This window comes from Cinclus cinclus, chromosome 2, assembly GCF_963662255.1.
Source record: "Cinclus cinclus chromosome 2, bCinCin1.1, whole genome shotgun sequence".
In the NCBI taxonomy this organism is placed as follows: Eukaryota; Metazoa; Chordata; class Aves; order Passeriformes; family Cinclidae; genus Cinclus; species Cinclus cinclus.
Window position 1 is genome coordinate 10,174,958 of NC_085047.1, and position 27,162 is coordinate 10,202,119.

Sequence of the window (27,162 nt, forward strand, 5' to 3'; positions counted from 1 at the left end):
TTTTATTCTCCTTAATAATAGTGTCATACTCTTCTTTCTAATGAAAACACTTTTGAAAGGAAAAAAAAAAAGCAACAAAGAAACTCAAAGTGCAAGATGTACAACATTATTTTTAGAAAAGATAGACACAATTTTGTCATGTTTATAAAACCAAGCAATACAAATAAAAAACTTCAGAATATTTTTTTCCTGTTTTCACCACGCTTTGTGTTTCACAAGGCAAATCTTCATACCTGCAACTGCTCCTGGTAATTTTACTTATCATTTTACAATCTTTACTTGTTTTCTCTGTGGATGCTCTGTCAATGCATGCATTCGTGTGAGGTTTTCTGTTTCGACATGCTATAAACAAATTCATGACATGCTAAGACTGCAGTGTGAAGTTTCTGATATTATCTACAGAAATGCTATTGTTGAATTGCAGCAAAAGACATGTCAAAAAGTCATTAAAAGCACTGGCCATGCACTACAAATAACAGTAAAGAACTCCTGATCTAGTTTCAGCACAAACATGTTCTTCTAGCCTCTAAATTGTCACTTGACAACTAATCATATTCTGACCCGAGGACTATATTTAATTAGAGGACAGAGACACAAGAGCATTTGCAATGTATGCATCTAGGCATTATGTCAGGAGCCATTTTTCCTACTTTACAGTGTTCACAATCCTGACAACATCACTTCCTAATGTGCTAATTAGAGCAGGGTGACTAAGAAAAATTATTTGCCTGGTTTGGCTTGCAAAATAATTTATGAAACTCACCAAATAGTCAATACATTTTTGAAAAATAAACTACTAAAATGAAGCTGTGTATAAAGCAAGATACAATGAAAGTTATGTAAAACAATTTATTTAAAATACAGAGAGTGAAAACAATCCAGCTAGATAGTCTGATTATCCAGTCTCTACTTCCACATTTCTTAATTTTGAAAAATCAGCAATTGTTGTAAAGTATTTGAGAGAGATAAATGTTTCTGTTTCTTCTAGGTTTTACATTACCTGAATCAATACTCTGTGGAACCAAAAGATTTATTTACATCAGCTGAGAATATGTTCCATAAGATAAAAATTTGCATCTAGGAATTTGTCTAGCATGATAAATTGTCTGACAACTGTTCAGCATTTCTAGCTTTCTAAATTGAATTGTACATACATATATATATATATGAATATATATGTAGTATAGAGTTAGCAGAGCAGTTCAGAATTCCTGAAATACTAAGAAACACCAGTTTTTCCTTCCTATCTATCATCCTGATTCAATAGCTATTTAATTCTAGTATGGTCCAATGTATCTCTGCATTAAGTACCAGCCCTGTTAGAGTTAGTCAGAAGTCACAGGGAATCTGCACTAATGAATATCCATCTTCGGGAATCCTTCTGAAAAGAGTCTCAGTGCTTTATAATTTAAATTATATTGTTGTAAGCAACAGTGGGTACCCTGCTCAGCTAAATGATTGTGCTGTGGCAAATGTAAGGCAGCTCATTGACCCAAACAGGAAAAGTTTAAGCTTAACATGGTACTATACATGGAAACCTAATAACAGCTTTTATCTTTTTAGGGAACTGTCTTCTAGGAAATGAATAAGGAAAGGAGAAAAAGGATTTCTGGCAAAAAGAGCAGCATGGTCACACTTCTGGCTAAGAAGCAAGGTACAGTCACTTTCATACTCCCAAGACAGCTACTGAAGTTATGAGATCATTGCCCTGGTTTAATTCATCTTTGTTAGGGACTCATATTTTCTCCTCTTGATGCCAGGCAGGCTCCTTGTGGGGAGTTGCTGTTTGGAGTGTGAGGATGAGGTGATGCAGCATGGCTGGTCAGTGCACAGCAAGGACAGGGCACAGGGCAGTGGCTGCTCCTGGCTCGCCACTGCCTCACTGGCCACTCGTATCCGGGGTGGGCTCCTAAACCAGAGCTCTTTGCTTACCACCTCCCTTGAAATGTGCAGCACAAATAAGTCTGTTGCTCACCACAGAGAGGCTTTACTTAGATTACTTCATAATTTTATTTCTGATAAGGCCTTAATTGTTGCCAGGTTATTAATCTTAATCTGCTCGCTTTACCTCCCATGGCCTCCTTGAATGGCAATATACAGCATTTTACTTTAACTGGTAGAATCTCCAGAAAGAAACCTACTTTCTTTTTAGGGCTTGCATAGATATGGACTTCAAGGAGATGGCTTTGGTATTTGTATCAAATCATTCAATTATTCACAAACTAAAACTTGCTGTTTCTAGGGACTGCCTGTTGAAGAAACAAACTCTTCCACTCATCTTCTTATTTTTAAAACTTTTTTTTAACTTTTCTATTTTTTTTTGTCTTTTTGCATAAAGGACTTTCAAAGCGATACTCCAAAAATGCTTGTTCCAAATAAATCTCCTTAGAAAGATAAAACATAGACCCTTTTGGGTTGCTGGAAGATATAAAAGAAGCTCAGCATCCATTTTTAACTCTTCTCATCACTAATCATCTCAATGCAGGCAGAGAATAAAGGAATATGCAACCCAATCAAAAAAACCCCAAAGAGGTGTGCATGACAAACTTTAAGTAAAGTTTTTGAAAACAAAGTTTGCTACTTGTAATTTATGCTCATAACTTAAACTATGACAGTTAAAGTACCCTTGGAGATTTGCTTCAAAAAACACAAGACAGAAGACAAAAAACCAGCAAGAACTATGCTAATCAAATGAAGAGGATGTTTAAGAATAAATAATTCAAAAGGGATTAAGCAGATGCAGGAAGGTTGAATATTATGATGGTTCTCTTGAGCTGGTATCACACAACTCTGTGTATCATAAAACATAAGAGATTTAAAAGACCAAGGGCATCAAGACTTACCTGCATGTACTATTTATGACTAATGATGAACACTCAGATGAAAGAAAAAAATTGAAATGCATTTGGTGAGTTTTTAGTTCTGTGTCCATGTATTTTATGGAAAATTAAGAAAGTTCTGCCAAAGGGGCGAAGGAGGAAATTATGAGGAATCATCTAATGGAATACAGGAAAAAAACTTCATTTTAGTAAAGCACTTTAATTATTAGGGAACTGCAAGGACAAAGAGATGAAGAAATGAACCAGCATCCTATACTGAGAAAATATACATCAAATTCTTAAATTTTGATGCTGTGGCTCCAGTGTGTCTGCTCCATTGTCCAGGTCTGAAAACAAAAATTCAAAAGTACAAAGTAATTTCTACTGAAAATAGAAATGAAGACACCAGTATTTCAAACTACAAAGTCTACAGAGCTGTGTGGTAACAAAAACTACTAATAAAATTTTAAAAAGCCACTTCATGCAGTTTCAAGAAGCCAGTCACAAACTCCAGAGCTGGGGGTCTCAAACTCAGTGTTTTATATTTCATAGAATCATCAGACTCAAATTCATAAACACTTTGAACTAGAGACAGTTTCTTCAAACTTAGGAATTGTTTCAATTTTAACCCACCTTCTCTAAATACACACAGATTTTATTTTGCATTGAAATGCCATATTTTCTTGTCACAGGAAACTATGGATAGCCTGGGTTTAAATTAAGAATATCTAGTTGTACTACTTCTCAGTCGGTCTTATCCAATGACTTGAAGAAGCTGAGATATGATTTCACACATAAAGATGAAATCTGTTAGAAACCCGACCTGAATTTTCTGTACAGAACAGGAAAACACCTGTAATAATCCCCATCTGTAATTGTCAAAACAACATGACTTAATCTGTATGCCATAGGTAAATGGTTTTTTTCCTCCTCTATATGTAGAAAATAGGTAAGATTAAGGCAACCTTGTAGTTTGAGGGTAAAAAAAAAGAGTTACAGAAAATTAGACAGAGATGAATGTAGAATGGCAACTTTAAGGAGAAGAAGGCAACTCCTGGTAAAGCAGATACACCCAGGTATTTGCCATGTTCTTATATGAACTGCAGGTTCTAGCACAGGGTTTCTGATGAGAAAAACAGGGACAGGAGAATATTTAGGAGAATATTTGTAGAATGTGGGGGAAAGCTTTTCTAGAGCAGGTTTGAATATTACTAGTTTTGATAAAAGAAAACAGACAGGGGTTCTTGTTGTGGTGTCACTCTCTCAAGACAAAGAGAAGTTACACTTTTCAAAGTGACCTAGAAAAACCTGTACTAAAGACATAAAGAGAATAACCAAAAGCTTTTAAGATGATGTTTCAAATAAAACCTAACTAAAAGACAAAACCTGAAATTATAATTACAGGGACTACAGCTGGAGACATGACATGGAGGGATATTTACTTCAAGGAGGTCTTTCCTCATAGTAATGTAATAACAAATTACACAGAAACAATGAAAACTGCATGAATGGTCTAAGCTAAGCAGAAGGAGCAAGATCTCAGGCTGCTGTTTCCTCCTCCTCCAGGCTTCCTGAATGAAGGTATGGAATGCACAGCAATAATGCACTTCTTACTCTCCTTATTATTCTTATTTGCACATGGACCACCTCAGCCTGCAGCACCAGATTCCAAGAGTGCTCTGGAAGACCTGCCCAAGCCTTTTGTCCAGAGCAGGCTCAGCAGAAAAAAAAAAAAAAACAAAAACCCAAACTTTATTTAATAGAGGTATCTTTATTCTACACAACTGTTAAACTTCAATTCTCAGTGAGCTTCTGCTGATCTTACCCAAACCAACATTGCTCAAGCTTTAGCTTTTCAAAGGCAGTTGAATTTTTCCCCCATGCCAGAAACTAGGATAACACAACAGTGATATATTTGCAATCAGAGCCAAGCCTTAACCAGACTTCAGCCACTTGTTTCACAGCATGTAACACAGTCAAATCATTGCATAACATTTCTGAAATTTTCATTTTTTAATTATTTAAGTACGCTTGCTTGAATTTCACAAAACAAATTGCCTGGGGGAGATACTTTAGGAAAGCTTAGTCTAAGCAGTTAAGCCTTAGATATGTAAATGCAATTAAAAACAGGAGGAGAGAACTGCTCCATTAGTGGCCTTCCAGAGAAGATTCCAGTAACTGTGAAATTTGTTTGTACTGTAACAGACTGATTTATAAATCACAGACTCACATGGAATGGGTGATGAAGAGGGCACACCTGGAGATCAGCTATGGCAGGTTGCTCAGGGCTGTGGCCAGTTGGGTTTTGAATGTCCCCGAGGATGGAGACTCCAGTTTTCCTCTTGCCCTGTCCCTGGGCACCAGGGACAAGAGTCTGGCTCTGTCTCCTCTATTCCCTGCTATCAGGTGCACCGTGTGCACAGGTACATCACAGACACCGTGACAGCATACGAGGCAGCAGAAAATTCAAGTTGTATCAAGAGGATCAGGTATTACGGAAAAGAAACATCCATGAGCGTGGAAGACACAGGGACCGGCGTCCTGGAGTCTCCATTCACAGCGAACATGGCTTTAGCAACCTGGCCTTGGCCTGCTTTGAGCAGGGGTTGGGCAAGATGAACCAGAGGTCCTGTCCCTCCTCATTTATTCTGTGATTCTCAATCCATTTTAAGAACAGAAAGGATGAGTTTTGTTAAGGGATCTTCCCGGTGTGATCATTCACGAGACTCCCTGGCAGCCATAATCCCAATGTCACAGACTGTCACTGCTGGGACTGAGCCACAGGGATGGCTCCAGTGACCTGGCAGGTCCCTGCTGGACTCCCTGCCCACCCACTCACAGTCACACCAGCTTTCCTCACCAGTCTGATCTCCTTGGCAGGGTCTCAGATGTCTGGTTTCAAGGAAGACCCTCCGGGCTTTCATCCCTTCACAGCCCAAGCACACCAGTCTGGCTGTTCCTCCCGAGCCATCAGCTCCTGCCATGTGTCTCAGTGTCCCTCACCTGGCTGTGCCACAGGTCCCTGTGCCCTTTGCTGAGCAAAGGGTGGCAGCTCGCAGACTCTTGTCTCAGGTTCTCACCCAGAGGTGAACCTGCAGCTCCATCTGCAGCTGCATCCAGAGCTCCCTGCACTGAGTGTGCTCTTCATCAGCATTAGAGCACATGCCTGAATATGCCAAGTGGAGAGAATAAGTCATATTTGTTTTCTAACATTTCATTTAAACACCTGAATTAGCATGTTTTGCTGCTTCTGAATTATTATATTATGGTTTAGATTGCACTGTTTTGTCAAAATGTTCTGCTGTCCAGATTTTCTGCCTACTAGATTTGGGGACTACCTTAAAGCCACATGAGCTAATAGTTTAGCTGGTGCTCTCTTCTTAAGTTTCCCTTTTTAATTATTTTTTTTTCTCCTATTTTGTTTTAAACTAATGATGACAATGTTTTTGATGATATGTTCCTGATGGTACCTTCATTCCTCAGGTGGTCATTTCAGCCATGCAAAGAATTTTAACTAGACTAATTTATCACAGGATAACAAAATCTCCCATCCTATGCTCCTCATTTTGTGTGACCAAGCTCCTTTTTGAAAGTTGTTTTTCAGGTTCAAAGTAGATAATTGTTCCAATGAATCAGAACTGTCTATATTTTGATGTTTTGACAAGCTATTTTAATTTTACTGTTATACATGTCTTATGCAATTATAAGATGTTTTCAAAACAAGGATATTTATTTACTGATTATTCTATTCTTGAGTGTAATTGTTGATTTTTGTAATTTATTTTGTTATGTATATTTCTGTTACTTATATGGGCTTCAAAATATCTGGGGACAGGAGAAACTTTTTTGTGTAAATAATATTGTGCATTCATTCCAACTCATTATACACAATGATACAATACTTTGTTGCAGAGCTTAAGGCAAATTTCCAAGAATGGCTCATTGACTAAAATCTGACAGCAAAGAAACCTAATCATCAAACTGGAATATAAAATATTAACTCCTATGTCCCAAGGAAAGAATGGTATAACTAATTGTGAAAAGCAGAACTCTGTGCTTTATACGGATATGAATCAACACAGACCATCACTCTATCTGAATTCTCATAATCATTTTACCTACTTGTGGCATTCAATCTATGAGGTCTGGTTAGGAGGAAATGCAGTGAGCTCTGCAATCCCATGAAGATCAGGGAAGAAATGGCAGCTGTGTGAGAAATCCTCCTTCCTGTCTCTCAACTCTGTAAATGTTATTGTATTATTGTATTATTCCAGCCACTAACTAGGAACAACATTAGTTTCAGACAAGATCACTACCCTGACTCTGCCTGTGATGCAGAAACAGGACAGAATCATCCCTCTGATTGCTTCTAGTTCTCCAGACTGCCAACAAAAGCAGACCATGGGGCAGCAAGGAAGGCCGGTTAGTCAAAACAAAGACAATAAAGAGGGAGTTAGAGATCCACTGTTAACCCTCATATTTGTCTGCCTAAGTCAAGTAAGACTACATTAACCCTTTAATCTTTACTAAGCATTTTTCTCTGGTTTTCTATAATAAAACAAGTTACATGTATCTCCACTGCAATTTGAAACTGACTCAGACAAATTTCAGAGAGGAATAGGAATTTCAGGAGATAGCCATTAAAATGAGCAGCAGGTTAGAGGTAGTACCAAAGAAAGGCAAGGAAGCTTCAGCTCTCATTTACAAAGAGGAATCCCTTTCTTTGTAAAACAAGTTTTCACATGCCTCAAAAAAAAAAAAGAAAAAAAAAAAGAAATTACAAAACCACAAAACAAACCATGGCAGTACCCATAGGACAATATTCATAATTCATAACAAGCTAAGAATAATGAATACTATTAGTGATTTCTAATACCACTCATGATAACCGGCGTATGTCTAAGAATTTTATCTGTCTTTTGAGGCCATTCTGTGAACCATTTGGAAAGATTTTTCTCTTGGGCATCAGATTTTGACTATTGTGAAGGGACAGAGAATAAGTTTAATATCTAAGAAGAACTGTGTGTTCAGAATAGAACATTCTAAACCTTATTGTCCTATTTAAAGTTCCCAGAATTTGCATGTGAATGGGAGAGAAAATATGATTTTGGTGAATAGACTGTATGATAAATAATAACAGCATTTTATAACACAACTACCTTGAGGATCCTGAAGCAATTTAAAAGCATCTTGAGACTCAACATACTGCTATACAAAAAAGAACTAGAAATTAATGTTGACCCACTGATATCCTGCTGTTTTCTCTTAGTTTCTTAATTCCATTTTTCTGCAAAGCATAATTCTTATATTATTTAGTGTACTTCAGTGTTTTAGTCCTTAAATTTATATAAGGCCCTAGTAGCAGTAAGTCTTGGCTATATAAATACTAAGTCATTCTGATCTCATTGAAGACCAGCAGAATTCTTTGGGATCTGCTAAACTGGGAATTTGTATTAGAAGAAGCTGATCAGAGATGGATGTGGGTGAGGCCCCCAGGTAAATACTGAGTGGTGGGAGGAAAACCTGATAGAACGAAATCAGAAACAATCAAACAGCTATCTTGAAGCAAACAGGATGCATAGTGTTAGGAGCAGGTGTATATCCACCAGAGGTGGAGGGGAAGTGGTGGTGAATGCAATTAGCACACTTGAAAAATGAGGATGTTCTGAAAAAAGCCAAGACTAACTTTCTCAGTTCTGTGTGTGTAAGAGTCAAACTGGTCGCAGCTGTACAGGAACAAAAACCCCATCAACAACAACAAATTAATGCAAATGTCTAAAAACTGTTTGTAAGGCTGGGCCTGAGAACCATGTGTTGAAGTATCACTGTGAATTTGTAACTTTATTATGAATAAAAGATAGAATGAGAAAATGAGATTACTCCTTTAAAATATATCAAAGTGCAAGGAATTACAACTCACGGATTCTGAGAGACACTTTTTTAGTTGCCTCATTTATTTATTCTTGCTACTTCACGTTATCCCCCTTCCTGCTTGGCTATCTGGGGACCTGTTCAGGTTTCACATTGAAGGATCAATTCACACAGCAATGAAAAACCACTGCCTCTTGGGGAGAGGATGACATCTGTTAAATAGCACCCCGCAACACTACACAAGAGTTTATAGCATCAAATGCAGAACAATTATGAATTTAATTAGAATCAGAGTGGGATTTTAATGAGAAAAAATGCAATTATGCATCATGAAAATATAGGGCTAAGCTTCTTTATACTCACCCTGAGTTCCCTTACTACATAAGTATTTCCAAGGATTTGACTACCAGCAAGGGGGTATTACCTGCCCCATACCAGTTAAGGACCCAACCTCTCATTTGCCAGAAGATAACTGAAAATTTTATTTTCTCCTATCATGCTGTAGGGGATTGCCTGCATAACTGCTTGTGAATAACTATGAATCACTGTAATATTATGACAATTGTTTTTTAAAGATGTAATAGAGAAAAAATAGTATTGCCATATTGATAAATATTACTTTATCTAATTGCAAGTTGGTATTAAAATCTAATTGGAAACAGTTTGAACCAAGTTATAAGAAGGATTTTTATGCGTGACTGAGAAACTTTTTTATCAAGCACTGTAAAACACATAAAAGGGGAAAGGTCTATCTTAATTTAATGACATAGAATACCTCTGTCTTTCAATATGTTAAGTCTTGGGTAACCTGAGCTACTTTCCTCCTTCAGAAATGCACCTTCAGTGTATTGGTCAGAGCTGTCATGGATTCCATGTTAAAATCAATACTTGGAAAAAGTCATAAAATATAAAAAAAAAATGAATACAGGCAGCTACTTATCATTCTAATATTTGCCTGTCAGTAAGCAAAAGTGAAATTTGCATAATGATATCCACAGCTTTCTCTATGATGTTAAGCTTTTCAGTTTTTTTTTCTCAGGCTACAGGAAGATTTGCCTGGAATAATATTTGCTTGTTTTTCTGAAATTTAATTTGGCTATGGTAAAGGGGTAAATTCAATATTATCACCCCCCTCACAAAGACCTGTCTTGAATAACTTATGTAAAAACGTTAAACAATAAAAAGGACAATAAATAATGTCAACCTTTTCAACTACAGTTTGTTTTGGTCCTTACTGTGATGATAAAATATATAAACAAATGTAGATTGACTTTCTACATTTCAACAAACAGTTGTGGAACTATTTCATCATGTTACAGGAATCTGATCACTCTTGACTGAGCCCTCTGGATTTAAGTTCCATTTTCTATTAGTATCATATAAGAATAAATACATGTCCAAGCAATCTGATGACAGGATATATATGTTTTATGAAAAAAAAAAATAAAATGTGCAAGGTAGTCTGTTTTAACTCTTAGGGGAAGCTGGACCTTACAGTGGTGTTGCTGCTTTGCTGTTGTACCTGCCAACCTAAATTTTATTTCCTTCCTGATGTTTCCCAAAATAGTTTCTCTCAGAGCAAACTGATCTAGCTTCCTCTCCTCCACCTAGATATAAGGATATAGTGAGATATAAAATACTCATCCTATCTGACAGAAAAACTAGTGCCATGACCCAAGCCAGCACAAGAAAAACTATAATATATCCATTTCTGATGCTGAATAATACAGACTTTACCCAGCTTCTGTGGTTTTTCTTACACATAAAGATACAAATAAATTCTTACTGAGTTAATAATATTTTTTGTAGATCACTGAATGTGACATGGCAAAAAGAAATCCAGAAACCTACATGCTCTTTGTCTGAAGGGGAATAAAATTCAACCACATTCTATAAAATTTAGCACCAAGTAGCTTCTGAGAAAAGATGAATTCATGTTAGACCAGTCTGGCAACCTGCAGATATTAACTGCCAGTGTTAACTCATCCATGTGGTTTCAATTTTTGTCCTGACAATGTGTAAGCTGGGATAGGTAAAATAAGATCATTCCCCTCATTCAAACCACTCCTTACTTTATATATGTGAGCATGAAAAAAAAAAAAAAACTTTTTTTTTTTTTTTCTGATTCAATAAAAATTCTCCTAGCCCCACATTGTTCTTTTGAATTTCTGGAAGATACCCAGCATAATTTCCTCTTCCTACCCCAGAGGGCCAGGAACTGCACCTCCACAATGCCCTTACCAAAGTGCCACCTCCTGAGACTTCCAGGACAATTCTACAGAAGCAGTAAATCCAGAAAATAGTGCTGTGTGATGAACCTCAGGTGTATACAAGTTTTCAGGCTTTCAAGTTTCATTCATCATTGGTTTCAAAGGATCCTTGCCTGGAGAGAGCAGAGGCAGGGCAGCCAGCCTTAAAAACCAAGGGAGAATTATCTGTAATACTGAAAAATACTCCTTGGGATATGCTAGGGAAGCAACCAGTACATAATGACGGTGAGTTAAAGGTGAAGAGAAGGAGTGGGAAAGTGTCTTTAGAAGAGAAAACAAGTACAGCAATTCCAAATGTGCAAAGCACTCCTTTCGTGATAAGGAAAAAAGTGATAAAAGAAATTGTATGCTGTATGTTGGCAAGCTCCCTAAAGTCACTAGCTCCTCAACATTCAATTACTATGCTTATTCTTAGTGCCAGATAGCACTCATCTGAAAAGAAAGGCTAAGGAAAAACAAAAGGAAAGAATTTTGGCATTAAGACACTCTCCAAATGTGAGAATTGCAGCTAAGAAAATGAAGCACTTGGATTAAGCTTTTTCATTTAGGCCTCTGTCGTTGCATTTGAATAGGAAGCGAAATCAAAGTCAGAAGATTAGTTATGGGTCAGCAAGAAGGAAGGAAAGGAGGTGGGAGTACAGCTTTGTGCCAAGAACATTTTTAAATGCATGATCCTCTTTCTAAGAACATGGGTTATTAACAAAAGGCAAAGAAAGGCATGGCTTAAACAACATAATGATTTTAGAGGAAATCCTACAAACACAGATAATTATATACTTGATTTAGTTCTTGGAGCTGCAATTTTAGTAGTTTTATTATTCTAAAGTACAATACATCATCAGATACTTTCCACAGTATAGTCATTTAATGTCTCCAAATTATAGCCTGCAAGCCAGAACCGGGGATTTGGTCTAAGTAACAGAGTGGTAAGTGCAGGAAATGTTGTGATGGATGTCAAGTTTTACAAGATTCACTTTGCTGAACTAGAGTGCACCAAGAGAAATGTTGTTACAGTTCTAAAAGTTTAATCTGTCCACCTCCTACTGTTTGGATGTGAACAACCTTTTGAATTTTATGATATTAATAGGACTGATTTTTTTTTTTTTCTCCCTTTGCTTTCCTCCCTTTCTCTCCTCTTTCTTTTCTTTAACAAAGCCCGGGTACCAGCTGGATGGCAGGTTATTTTCTTAGAAATTGAGTTGGTCAAAGATACAATAAAGACCTGGTGGAATGTTTTAATCAGCAGAGATTAGGTCTCCAGTTACAGAGAAAACAATATTTCTAGTTCTTCTTACAGCTCAGCATTCTTTATTAGAATTTCTCACTATGCTGTGCTAGTCTTAAAGTTAATATTTGGCTGCAGGCTGAATCAAGCCCACATCTAAGTCTCTCTAAATAATGCAGCATCCATGTATGATCAATCCTGAAATGTCACCATGTCTGTAAGAGACAAAGGTTTACTTGACAGAGACCAAGTTGCATTTAAAGAGGGCCAAGGACAGAGACAGGAGCTACTGCACACTCACTCAGGATGCAACAAGACCTTCAGAGAAAAGATAATGAACCAACAAGATTTCTCTCACACAAGCGAAATCTCTCACGCAGAAATAATAAATGAACAAAAACTCATAAATAGAAAGCTTCTCTCAAAAATATACAGGGCATCTGATGACAAAGACAATGTAGGAAGGAGGAGTTTACTCTTGCCAGAAGCAGGAGGCTGCAATACCTGAGCAGGAGATTTCTGCAAACACACAAAGATCTAAGTATGCTTCCCTTCTTTGTCTTTCATAAAAATTGGTCACAATTTTAAAAGGTTTATAACTCAAATGCAGAAACAGAATTCTTCCACATCCACCCCAAAACCCCCACCAAATTGTTGAATCCAGCAAAGTGGCAGTTAAACAAAGATGTTGAATGAGAAACCTGGAAAGGGAAGATGAAGAAAACTGCCCTGGAAATAGAAAAACTCCCAGTTCTTATGTACTAAGTAGAGGCAAACAGCTTGAGTCCCTTCTGCTCACTGCAGCAGGAATGTCACACCAAGCACTAATGACTGCACTGCACTACAAGAGAATGTCTCTGGGATGTGGCATTTTAAGTGTCAACTACAGCACTGCAGACATTCAGGCTTTGCCCTCAAAATATAAAGCTGGTAGTACAAGTACTATATTTGAAACATTCCGTGTGAAGAAAAATTAAAAGCATCTATTTACATCTGTGAATTTTCACCTGTTAATATCCCATCATATAGTTTGCTTTCTCATCATTGTCCTGTGCTGAAGCCACTAGGAGATTGTGGATGAGATCTGCTGGAGTAGGCACACTGCAGAAAGGGCTACAGCCTGTGGAGAACCCATCCAAGACTGCAGAACAAATGAGAAATGAGAAGTTGCCAGAGGGAAATCACTGTCCACTGCCTGGACTGCTTGTAGGCTCAGTGCAGAGACTAAGAGTAATTTCTCCCTAGCAAGGTTGTGAAGTTATGACATAGACACTAGAACAGAAGAAGGAAAGGAGTCTAGAGTGAAGAGGATGCTGTAAATGTGAGAGGAAAGGTGTTTCAATGTTTGTCTCCTTTGTTTCCCAATACTGGAATAGATAATAAAATATTTATGCTAACTGGCAAAAATGATTACGTTAAATTCCCCAGCTCAAATCTGTTTTGGCTGCTGGAGTACTTTGTAGGTGATTTTTCAGTCATTTTGACCCATGAGTTCTCCTGCTCCCAACTCCTCCTATTTTCTCCCATCTTTTTCTGCTTCTGGGAGGTAGAGAGAGTGACTCATTGCATGGGTGCTTAGAACTAGCTGAGGCAAATCCATCCTGGATATCAGCTATAGACCTGTGCTGTGGCACAAAATACCAGCTGGCTGGCTCATCCTTTAGCTGAGCTTAAATGCTTCCATCACCCAGGCAAGGAGGCACCTGAACTGCGCCAGCAACTTGCCCTCATAGGAAGAGAAAGCAGTAACATATTTAAGAGTAAGGGTAGTTTCCACAAGTAAGTCTTTGCTGTATTAATGTAATACCATAAATTTCAACAATGCCCTTATACTACTTAAAATCAACATCCCAGTTAACTTGTTTTTTCCTTTTGCTGTCATTGCAAGAGATTTTGTTTGAATAATGTGGCTTTTTCTCTCCAGTCAAATATTTCATTTGGTTTTATCCTGCTGAAAACCTAAACTCTTGTATTTCTGAAAACTGTTAAAATGACTGCTGCAGATTAAGCGCTGCAGGACTGCAATGTGGAATTTGAGCATAGATAAACAGGAGGATCGCAAGTAAGCAAAGTTCAAACCATAGCCACCTCCAAAAGCTAGTAAATAGGGGGGGAGGGAAATGTGTCTGTGGCTTCAAACCTAGCTTGAAAGCCAGTAAATTTTAGAAAGGAGAATGTTAGAAGGAAAGAGCCTTGGGTAGGTGTGAGCTGAGCAAAGAAATCAAAGTAATTACAACTCATTTTAGTTTTGGGAGTGGGTATCACTGATGGCTCTTTCAGATTCTTTGCCAGAGTCTACAAACTCCCAAAGGAGGCAGTCTCCTGACAAAAAAGGAATCTTCAACTCTTCCTCTTGTGCTACTGGGTGGACACTCTGGGAAAACATATTCATTCACTTTTTTAAAGCAGTACTTTGTTCAGCATAAACAAGAGCAGTGACAACAGTTGTTTTCAGAATATGTGCCACATTCTGACAGATCAAGTTTTCCAGAAAAATATTATGACTATTTAAATGTTTTCTGGAATTTCTGACCTCATTACAGACAGCAAACTTATTCACCAGTCACACTGAAATTTTGCTGTGTTGAATTTCCAGTCTTTTGATTTTAGTACATGATCACACTGAAGAGGCTCTAGAAATAATATTTTCTACATTCCTATTTGGTGTTCTATTCTTATGACACTCAATAATCTTAACATGTACAGTTAGTTCACATCAAATGGAACCAGTTTGACTGGGACTGGGGACATCAGTAATTCAAGAAAAATAAGTGATGCTTCTTCACCAAACCAGCCCCAACCCATCAGTGCTCAGAACAAAGGAGTTTAATAATTATGAGCCAGTAGGGGCCTGTAGGGTGCTGAAATAACGTTTTTATTTTTTTTTTAATCAGCATTTTTTGTTCCACTGAGTCACAGAAGTCTCAACCAAACTTCACCCCAAAAACCAAGCCTTTTATTAGCCATTTTTTTAAATTTGAGAAAGCAGAGACATAAATACCTATCCCTCAACACTAAGCTTGCTACGCTCCACAAAGCATAACAGAATGAAAATCTCAAAAATGAAAGAAAAAGGGTAGGGCTGGCTCAGACCAATTATATTTCACTGCTAGAAGAGAATTCCCAAATTTTCAGAGGACTGTGTGGGAAACTGCTTTTAACAGTTCAACAGTTAACCAGTTCAACACTGTCCAAGTTCACTAGACATAAACTAATTTCTTTTGCAGCTCTAGCACTGTTAAGTGATTTTCATAACATATTTGGGTGACATGTGCATTGTTCAGCCTAAAAGCAAAAAATCTACATTGCAACACTCATCTCATGGACTGTGAGGACTAAGAGCTTGATCTGCTTGACACAGCAGGGAAAAAAATAATCATCAAAACAGCTCAGATTACAGTCTATAAAATTTTCTGTTCTAGGAAAACTGCATTTGAACTGTATTACTAATCACATCTACTTTTATTAAACTTGACACCCTCCCATAGGCACTGGAGGCAGTAGTATGTGAAATTTTAAAATCTGTTCAGAGATTGATGGGGGAGTAACACTAAGAAAACCAAGGCATTTTAGCTTAATTTATGCAACAGTTATTCAACTGAACTCAGCTATCAAATCTTCAATTTTTACACAAAACTTTCATGTTAATAAGTTCCATCTTTTTTTATTTAACATATAACATATAAAAACATATAAAATCATACTTTGAAAAATTTTCTCTTCATTTTATTCAAAAAGTGAAAGGAAATTCTACTGAGATTCTACAGATATCTGTCCTGGATGCAGATTTATGTTCTACTTTCCATTACAATTGAGAGATTTCTGGATATCTCTAGGTCACAAGCACTCTGGATAACCAAAATCAATAAGGTGCAATTCAACAATAGCAAATGCATAACATACTATTCTTAGGAATGACAAAGTTAAATGCAAAAATACAAAAGGACTAAAATGGGAACAGGAAGAATTCTTGCTGGAAACATCTGGACAAATGGCAGAACCATTAGGAAGTCTCAATGAAATATTTGGGGAAGGGGGGAAAGCAGTTCTATTAGGTCACATTGATAGCAGTGGTTTGGGCAACATGATGAGGTGGTGGTTTAATTGGTGAGACCTCAGCAAGAGAACTGTGTGAGTTTCTAGCATTTCCTAAGGAAAGCTGGGAAAAGTCATTCTAGAGAACAGCAGTAAGAATGATAAATTGTTTAGAAAACATGACACACAAAAAGCAGGAAAGATTGAGGTTGTTTAGTCTAGGAAATAATATATTCAGAGGAAAAGGAAAACAGTTCTGAAACAACTAAAATTATTTTCCGTATGGACAAAGAGAAAGTTAGGGAGCAATTGACTTGATTTGCACATAGGTTAGAGAACTCACTCTTTAGCTGTAAAAGACAACTATGTCCAGGAAATAGTTGTCAAGAGAGGGTTTTGAGAATCTTTGAAGGGTTTAAGACCAAAAGTCAGTGTTGATATCAAGATACAAGATAGCAGCAATGCAGCTGACCGGTCTCCTTGACTGTTGAATTTCTGAACTCTCAATATCTAGCATTGCTTTCTCTTAATTCTCTAATGAATAGCTTTTTTTTTTTTTTTTTTTTTGCACTGGTCTCACTGATTTTCTTTGTCGAGAAGGTGAAAAGCATGATCTGATTCCTAAGTGCTGGCTTCCAAAAGTCTTCATTAAGCTTGGAGAGGAAGGAGATGCTGTTTCAGAATCCAACCCTGAGCTTTGTTACCCAGCACAAAGGCAAATCTATTCTGCTCTCCTGCTTACAGCTGCAAGCAGGACCCAAATTCAGCCCTCTCAACACTAAGTAATTGGCTGTGAATTCAGATGAGGAAGTTGCTTGCTCACAAGGGTCTGATTCTGACAAAACCACCTTCCTGCTTCTCCAGATTTATTTTTTTTTAATTTGAAGGGTTTGTGGTGTTGGTTTTTTTTTTTTTTTTTCTTTCTGGGGGTAAATTCGTAAAAAAACACTGAATTATGTAAAGGCCTCCTGGAAATGCTTAACTACAAATCATAAGGCCCAAAATAGAAAAAAAAAAAGGGGGGGGGGGGCGGGGGGAGGAACCCCTTCAACAAAATAAAAAGCATGTGCTGTGATTCAGGTGTGATTTTCTTCCTTTATAAACATAAGAATGTTGTTGGCACATGCATACACAAATCATAGGTAAACTGCTGTTAATAATGAAATGCTCTGCAAAAGTGCCGTGGTTCTAGTAAATGTCAGAACACATCTGCTCTAATTAAAAATTAACCGTATCATTAAAGTTATATTACTAGTTAATTTCTGAAAATGTTTAATTATTAGAGCATTATCCCTCCAGCTTCCAGCGAAGAATTAGAAATATTGCACTTCTGTGTTTAAATATTCCTCTGCCAAGCACTTTAAAGTTTTAAGAGGCATATATTTTAAGGCATTTGAGATATATAAGGGCTTTGATTATTACATTAAAAAGTCAATAAACCTTGTATCATGGCAGATTTTACCCACTCCTTGGAATTATCTTGAAACAGATTCTTTTCTCTCCCATTTCTATGGGAGCTGAGTCTGAGGGAAAGATGCCACTTGTGACAGCAGCAAATCTGGCTCAGAGCCTTTCTTGAGAGGAGCCTTGTCTTTGGCTCCATCCACCTCATCATCGTGTGTCAGCTCTGGCACCAGCTCAGTGTGACAAGCAACTTTTAAGTGAGAAATAATTGACACAGCCAGACTAACCTGAATTTAGCCTTATCACCTGATCTTAGTGGCTTTCAGATTTAAGTTACATGGGGTTTCAGTTTGTTGTAACTGCCTGTAGTTTAACTTGAGTGATTCTCAAATCTGCAAGGGCCAAAGCCAGAAGCATTAGAGGCAGGAACTTCCTGGAGTCTCTCTGAGCTCTGCTGTCTGATTTTCCATAAAAATTCCTCTAATAGATCTTCACAACATGGAGCTGGGGTTTTTTTTGTTGTGGTTTTTTTTTTTTTTTTTTTTTTTTTTGTCCAAAAGACTTCCATATCAGCAGATGCAATATGATCATTGTACAGAGAGCAACCTTAATCCAAGTCAATCAAGCCCTTTTACAGCCAGCCAGATATTATAATAAAATTTTACTTGGCTATCTGTACAAATACATTCAAGCAGTTAATTGCCTAATTTAATGCACATAGTAAACAGATATTACTTGCAACTGACAGCACCAGGTGGACTGAAAATTTCTCATTCAAACCAGACATACAGCATGGAACTAAAATACAGAAATCAACGTAATAGCAGAGATAGTACAGAGGAAAAAATGTATCTTAATTATGGGGTGTCCACTTTCTGTAACAGATTGTCCTCCTAATTCACCCCATCTTAATCAACCTGCCAACTTGCTTGGGAAACAAACCAGCAGCTGCACACCCAGAGCTCTGCTTATCAGGCATACATGCATCCTTGTTTGCATGTCATAGTTATCCCGTGGTTCACTCTGGTGTCAGGGTTTGCACTGGAGGAATATAAAAAATCCTCATTGCTTAGGAAGAAAATATCCTGTCTGCTGTCAAGAATGACTGCAGCCTCAGGTCAAAGGAATGGAGGTCATTATAAACAGTATCCAACCCATTTAGGAAGCTGGTACTGACCTGGCTGGGATGTTGTATTTTGAGGTACAGTGGAAACAGAAAATCAGGTCCCATGGTTGTGCATGGAGGAGAAGGTAACAGCCCCTTCTGAGAATCACCAAAATGTGTAGGGAGACTGAGACATGCATGTCAAAATGGGGGATCAGTAAAATAGCAACCACAAGGAAACTGTGGGTAAGGATAACAGGGATAACCCTCAGCTCAGGAAAGAGCAGTATCTATTTACTATGAAGGCTTTAGAAACAGATACTACCTGGAAACGGAGATAAACCTGAAATATTTTTAAACACTCAGAATTCAGTTTAGTCCAACCCACAGAAAAAGCTCAGCAAATGTTTAAATTCAAGGATGGCAATTGGACTACTGCCATAAATCTCATACATCTGCTGGGGGTGGGGGGGGAAGTGTTGGTTAACTTGAAATAATAAGCCTAGATTTACATGAGCTCATCTAGAAAACAAGATTATCTCAAGATTAGAGACTTAAACATCCTCTGAGATACAGTTGAAAAACAAACTTTCATTTGGTCTTATTAAAAGTGAATAACATGTTTTGCCAGAGCTCCTACGAAGATATTTTTGTTTATGATACATTAGAGGTGTCCTAATGAAATCTACTCTCCTTTATTTTTTCCTAGTTAGATTTTGAAAAACACAGTTATCCATCTTTACAACAAATGAAATTATAAGTACTTGAGGAACAAAAAAAAATCAATTCATTTTCAAAAATAATTACAATAAAATAAAAAATGTTAGTAGAAAATCAATGACCAAATATTCCTTGAAGTATTGCATGCAGCTAAACTAATAGATTTTTAAGGCATAAAATTAAAGCTTTATTATCTGAGAGTCATTCACATGTTTGACAGACTTTTCTAATTTAATGGATATAAATATGAGTTTAGAAGAAAAAGTGTTCTATTTTCAAGTTCATAATCAATAAAACTTCTGTTAAAAGTTACTCTGGTGCTTGGGTCCACTTTTCAGAACTTAACTGAGCATTCAGTTGGAAGAAGTGAGATGCATGGGCCCTTTCTGGACAACCTTGAGTAGGAAAAACAGGTGACATGAGGAGTGAATTAAAAAGCTTTACTAAAGATCCTCTTGGAGGACATAGGTTGGCCACATGGCATAAGCTGAGAATGCAAAATGGGTATAGCAAACAGAACTATGCTGGGAGAACTGGGAGTAATGTGCTTCTAAAAGTGCAAAAAAAAAAAAAAAGAAGCAGACATTGATTTCAATGGAAAAAGTGAAGGCAACATAAAGGGAAAACATAAAGGGCAGGGCAACAATTTTGAATGGATTTGTAAACTATTTTGGAGATAGAGAAAAAAAAAACCAAAATGGCATTATTCGTACAAAGCTGATAAGCTGAAAAAATTAAATCCTTTATCTAGATGAGGAATTCTGCTTTAATATAAGAGTATTTAAGTTTGTACAGGAGAGTAGAGAACGAGGTCAACTTGGCATGTTCAGCAGCAATCTCTCGTAGGCAGACACTGCAGCTTGGAGAAAGCAATTCTGAACCTACTTTAAAACTCAACTTTAATCCCCTTGTTTCTAAGGCAAGACTCAAACTGTCTTATTTCACTTCTAATCCAAACCCCAGAGCTGTTCAGCCACTATAAAGAGTGCTAGAAAACGGCTAATTTGTATTCAGGTTTTCCTGCATACCTGCCAATGTGGTTATAAAACATTCACATGCGCATACACACATGTACAGATACCCACTGTTTATACACAGGCATATGGGCTCTGTGTCTGTGCAGCTGTGCACACACACACACATCTCTCAGGAATACTGTATGTGCTTAAAAATGCCTGTGCAGTTTGGCTTTTTAGCTCCATAGCTACCCTGAAAGCTATTTTTTCCTTATTTAAAATTTTACTTGGGATGTAAGTCCACTATAAAAATTCACTATAAAAAGTGAAGTGTTACTATAAAGTGAGCATTTGGGATTTTTTCCTCTGTCTTTTGATGATGTTTTTCTTTGTACTATTTGATTAACCTACAATTTTATTTTACTTGAAAATAAATATTTGCCTAAACAAAAAAATATTATAATTGAAATCCATCATAGAGTTTATATATTTTCTTCATAAGAGCAGTGACTTTCTGGAAATCACTATCCTAAAAGGGATCCTGTATCAGGCCAAAATAAGGGCATACATGGTATCTGTCATGGTTGATAGCTAAAGGTGGGATTCTAGAGGTTAAATATTGCTTGGCATGCCCTTGGTGGGAGGAAGAAACAAAAAGAAGCAGCAAAAATATTCTCTATTTGTCGATTTCATATGGTAATGCATTTCCAGACTGGAAACTATGGAGAAAAACACTGCTTTGACTGAATATATTATTTACCTACAGGCAATATTAATGAAATACAGTAAAATACTCGGAGGGTTCTTTTGTTTCTTTCTTTGGGATAATGGGCCAAAATGCCATTTGAACAGAATCAATGTGTTAAAGATGGCTTCCATCATTTCAGAATGCATAGCCAAGCTCACAGACCCCTCCCCTCTGATGTGCTGGGATACACTTAAGAGAAAATGTAAGTGTCTTTCTAGTTAAAACCACTCTGTCCTCTGTAAATATAAATTTATTTTAACAGAGGCTTCCTTCAGCAATATAAATAATGATAAAAATAATGGAGTTGCCAGTGTTGACTTGGTTCAATATCTCGGCCAAGTATCCCCTTAGGTAAAGCCAGTAAGCCTTCTGAAGTCAGCTATTACATTATTAATCCTATCACTCCTGAAATGCTTTATTCCATTTATTACCTGTGTCAGCATGCAGCCCACCTTCACACCTCAAACTGGTGATCCAGCATCAGGCATTTCCTAATGGTGTTTAAGTGCAAGGGATTTAGTTTGCTTTACTTAGCCTGTCAGTCTTCTACACGATTTGCTATCCTCAGCTGCTGAAAACCCTTCCATATGGCTTGGAGAATAAAATGTTATCTTTGTACTTCCCAATATGCCACTTCGGAATATCTTAGTTTAAAGTTGTAGCTTCTGAAGAAGTTTTGGGGTTTTGTTTTGTTTTGTTTTGTTTGGTTTTTTTTTTAAGAAGTTTGGCTCTCTTTTTCTGAGGTGACATTCTCCCTTACCTGCTGAGGATATAGCATGAAGCTGAGACAGAATATGATCTGAGAAAGGGTGATTTGCTTCCAAATTTTCTGACTAGTTTTCTTTTTCTGATACAGGCCTAGGGGCATTGCTTTTCTAAACCATAAGGCAAACAGGTGTTTTGCATTAAGCAGGGGTTTGGGTAGGGCTCTGTGACTCTTTCTAGCTAGTAATTAACAGGAACAAATCCATTCCTTTAGGGGAAGATTTAATAGGTGAGCCACTCTGTGGAGCATCTGCTTCCAGTCTCGTGACAGCAAAAAAGCTGAGAGAATTTGGTTTCCTCAATCTTGGAACAAAGAACGCTTAGGAATGACCTAACTGTGGCCTTCCAGGGAGCCTGGAAGAATGGAGAGAGACTATTTACAGAGGCCTGGAGGCACATGACAAGGAGGGATGGCTTCAAACTGATAGAGAGTAGGTTTGGATTAGAGCTTAAGAAAAATTACTGCAAAAGTGGTGAGGCCCTGGCACAGGCTGCTCAGAGAAGTTGTGGATGCCTCATCACTGGAAGTGTTCAAGGCCAGGTTAGATAGGCTTCTGGGCAACCTGGTCCAGTGGCCTATGGCAGGGGAGTTGGAATGAGAAGATCTTTAAGGTCTCTTCCAACTCAAAACCTTTCTGTGAAACATTGCTTGATTCCTCTCCATGCAGCTTTCTTCCTGAGAGAAAGGACAAGTGTTTCAGGCCAGTGAGGTTATCCATAATCTCCTTCTGTGTGATAATGTTCATGGATCCCCACCATGGTTATGGTGGGGTTTATGACAGAGTTATTATGCCAGGGAATCACCGTGAGCAGAAGCTGCCACGAGTGCATCCCCTCCCTTCCTTTGTTCTGCTTCACTCCAGGCTCACCACAAGATATATTTTAGAAACTGTACTTCAGTGGGAATCACAAATGGGTGGCAAATGACAGTAATTATTTCGTGGCAATCATTAAATTCTTAGCCATAAAGGAAGTGGTGAGACAATAAGATGTTTTCAAAGAAAGTATGTGGATACATAGTCCTGTGAAACATGTGGAAAGGAATGTTCAGTCAAAAAACAGTGTTTGGTTTAATAAACTCATGTAGGATTTTCAGGCAAAACTTCTGCTCCCTAAATATGCAAGAACAGAATGTCTACAGACGTTATCTGGCTTCAAAAGATGAAAGGTTTAAGAGAATGCCAACAGGGCTGTGCTTATAATTTTTTTTTTGGTTGTTGTTTTTTTGTTGTTGTTGTTTTTTGTTGGGTTTTTTTGGTGAAGAATGCTACTAGCCCTAATATGCATCCTATGTAGGTTTAAAGCAGAGGATAAATTTGGTCAAAATGAGACTTTCCCAAATCTGTTACAGTGGCAAAAAACCTGAAAATCAAGTGAGCATGCAACTATTTAATTTGGCACTCAAAGTGGAATATTTTATTACAATTCCAATTATGTTTCAAGGTTTAAAAGACTGTTGAAATATGCTAATGGAGACATTCAAGACGAGAAAAGTTTCAATTGTGAAATCTGCTCTTTCTTTGAAGACTACTTAGAGTAAAGCAATATTTGGTTTCTCCTGATGTGGTTTTAGATAGTTCATATCAACTGCTAAATTAAATGTCAATAATCCTTAAGGAGCCCATCTTAGTCACACTTTTTTAATCAAGGTTTCCAATGTGAGCTTAAGGTCCATTTGTTCCCAGAATATAATGAGAATTGTATAAAACTCATGCATTGCTAGGCAGAGTTCAACACAGGGGTTTCATTTATGCTTATTTAAGCTACATTTTAAATGTTTCATATGATAATTTTGATTCCAACAAAAGCTATAGAAGAAATATGGGACTGAAAGCCAATGGATTTTCAGTTGTAGCTTTCAGAAAAATAAACAGAGAAAACCTCATGAAAGACACCTCGCAAGCTAAAAAACAATCATCATATTTTAAAATCACGTATTTAAAAATATTTTCTATCAAAATGGCAGAAAGGCAAATGCAGACTTTATCATGGAGAATGTAAACCAGTTAATGATCAATGTTTTAAGCAGAATATCCCTATGAGAGGATGATTCATTAGGGTTGGCTAAGTGAGGGAGGTTATCGATAATTTGATACCCTCATATCCACTATCCTAATCGTTATTGTCAGAAAGTCTATTAAAGACCATAGGTCATGGTTCTAAAATTAAGTATGCCACAAAAAAAAAGTATTGAGCAAGAGAAAAAGACAGACATTCTTATAGATTAAGATTCACTCTGAAATGCATTGTATCAATTAATTTTCCTAAATTATTATTTCATAAAATAAAGCTACAGTCTCCAGTGAAACATTTCTCATTTAAAATGAACTGGAAGTAGAAGCTGAAATACTAAGACACATGAATATAAATTGTAATATAAAACCACAACTGACTGGTTTTTTTTTTATTCTGCTGTATATCGATCTGCCTTCAAAATGTTTTTCTACTACAGATTATGTTGGAATACTCAACAAAGTAATGAGATACACTATTGGACTTTTTTCTTCTTTGCTCTTGAAGCATTCTAGTTTTTGGACAACTCTACTCACTTTTCTCAGTATTCTGCTAAATGAGAAGTGCATAGATCCCTGTGCTCATATACATCACCTAATCCAACACACACTTAACACAAACTAGGTTAAAGGCAAAACTAAAGTAATACCATTAAAAAAAACAAAACAAAATAAAACATAGAAACAATACAAGGGGGATGTCATTTGGTGTCTATTAATACCAAGATGGTGAAGGAAAGAAGATCATGCTTAATTCCAGTCCAAAACAGAGATTACCTTCGTCACCTTTATATTTCAGCCATTAACCTATATCACTTAAAAATCCCCTTAGACAGGGATTCAAGCTCACAGCATATTGTTTTCCACAAACTGAATCCACAGAGGACATTTTCTATCAGTGCTGCTATGGCAGCTTTTTCCTGGGATTGCCTATAGATTCTTTTTGGCTCTGAGCCTCCTCTCATTCACCAGTGGCTGGCTCCTTTGGAAAAGCCTGGATAATGCCTGTCCAGAGAGAACAAGGGCACTAAGCCAGGCATGGCCAGGCTGTGACCAGTGTGCCCTTTCTGAGGCTGAGGGACCAGCTGAGGAGGTGACACTGCATGAACCTGGCATTTTCACGACAGCCCTGAGCTTCTACATAAACACATAGAGATTACAGATGTCACACAGGCTCATGGCTGGCATTAAGGACAGCAGCTGCTGTCTGAGTGCAGGCATGAACTAATTCAGTCTTTGAAGGGAACTGTGACAAGCTTCAACCAGACAAGAGGCTTAACCACAAAAATTCAAATAAGATCTAGTGTATTGCAGCATACAACGCTGTCCAAAGTGTGTCATAGCTCTCCAGTTTTCTGTTTGGTGAAAGAAAATAGCCCAAGTGCCTGCCAAAACCCAGCAGCAAAGGTGAGTGGGAGTTGTGGGTGCAGGAGCAGAAAAGCACAGAGAGAGTCATGCACATGCTGAAGAAAGAACTGGAGAAGTTGAACTAATGGGAAAACCAGCATTTTCCCTTTGAGTAACAGTGATTAAATCAAGTCTAGGTGGCTGGACTCACATCTTGGGGACTGACACGACATCTCCAGCTTGTGTGACTCTGCACTGGAGCCATCAGATGCCACAGTTTGGGCAACTATTGCTATCACCATTTGGAAAAGCTATGAGATCAGGGAATTTTCATTTGAGGCCCCCAGAGTCAGTTTTGCAGAGGTCTGGGTGCTACCAGGTGGTGATGGCAGGAGCTGAACTCCACAGACACTGTGGATCTGGGGTGTGTTACAAACCCATAGGGCAGAGCAGGCAGCTGGGGCTGGACCTACATGTGCAAATCATGCAATGTTGAACAGTTTTTTCTCCCACTAATGGGATTTATAAGCCCTTTAGAAACTAGGCTGGTTTTTGGTGTTTCCTCCCACAAAGGTTTCTATTCTTCAACAGGATGGTTGCCTCCAGCACTGCTTCAGGAATGCCAGCTGTAATTAAAGACTTGGGAAAAAATAATACATTTAATGGCTTATTCACACTGACAAGTGTTGTCCTACCTTGGGAATGTCTATGAGCCTAAAAGGTGTAGCTTTCCATTTGGATTTCCTTGCTGCATCATTTAATATTAGCTTTCTTGCAGGTTTTTGAGACCTATGTTTAAGATAAGCACTTGGTAATCTTGCATTGAAATAGTGATAAAATGCCACACTAATTTATTCACTGGGAATATTTTGCCAGCTTCTTGTATTAATTCCCCTCAAAACTAATTTAGATGCATGCTTTCTGTGTATTCCACATGTGTCTGTATTAATAATTGTGCAAGTGTCTGAAGAAATTAAGACATTTTACAGCATTTAAACACCCCAAAGATCTTACATTTTCTGTGAAAGTGGAGAGGTTGTAATATAATTTATGGACATTTCCCCATTAATCTCTAAATTGTTTTGGCAGCTACTGCCTGAAAGCAGCAGCTACCTGGCAAGGACAGACTATCTGTCAGGCCATGAAGGGTGCCTGCATTCACTGGAGAGATAAATGGGAACACTGAAATAGAGTTAAGCCCAGAGAAGGAAGCTCATCCTCAGATAGACTTGCCAAGCCTGTTTCATTACAGCTTACAGCTCTCATTGTGGCTTAGCAAATGCCACAGTATTCTGTCAAAGTAAACTTACTTTTCCAGACAAGTAGCTCTGCAAAGCCCTCAGGTGCCACTGCTAATACCTGAACTTGTTTACAGCAGTGGTTTTTTGGATAAAGCATACAGGTACTGTAATAAAAAGTTCAAGATTTCTTAAAATGTGTTTTCTAATCCAAAACATCTAAGAAGGCTTTAAATTTTTACCTTTTCTGTCCAGCTGTAATGAAAAGAAAGATTATTTCTTAGGGTCTGTCATTTATAAACAATAATTTTTTCCATTAAATTTGAGGGCATAAAAGTATGCATCTTTCAAGTTTCTATGGTTGTAATAATGTTAATCTATAGAATCTTAATTCATATTCATCACTGGGGATGCATATCATGGAAAGCCTCCTGCAACTTAGCTGCAAATTGGAATGTCTAGAACACATGATTATGGTGTTTAAGGTTCTTTGAGAAGAAAAACCCAAAAATCAAAATGAGAGGACTGACTTAAAGATATAATTTCAAATTTTGTGTGCCTACTTATTTAAATACTTATTTAAAATATGCTTTTAGGTTCTTACCTAGTCATTTAAAATATACTTAATTCATTAACTAACTCCCGAT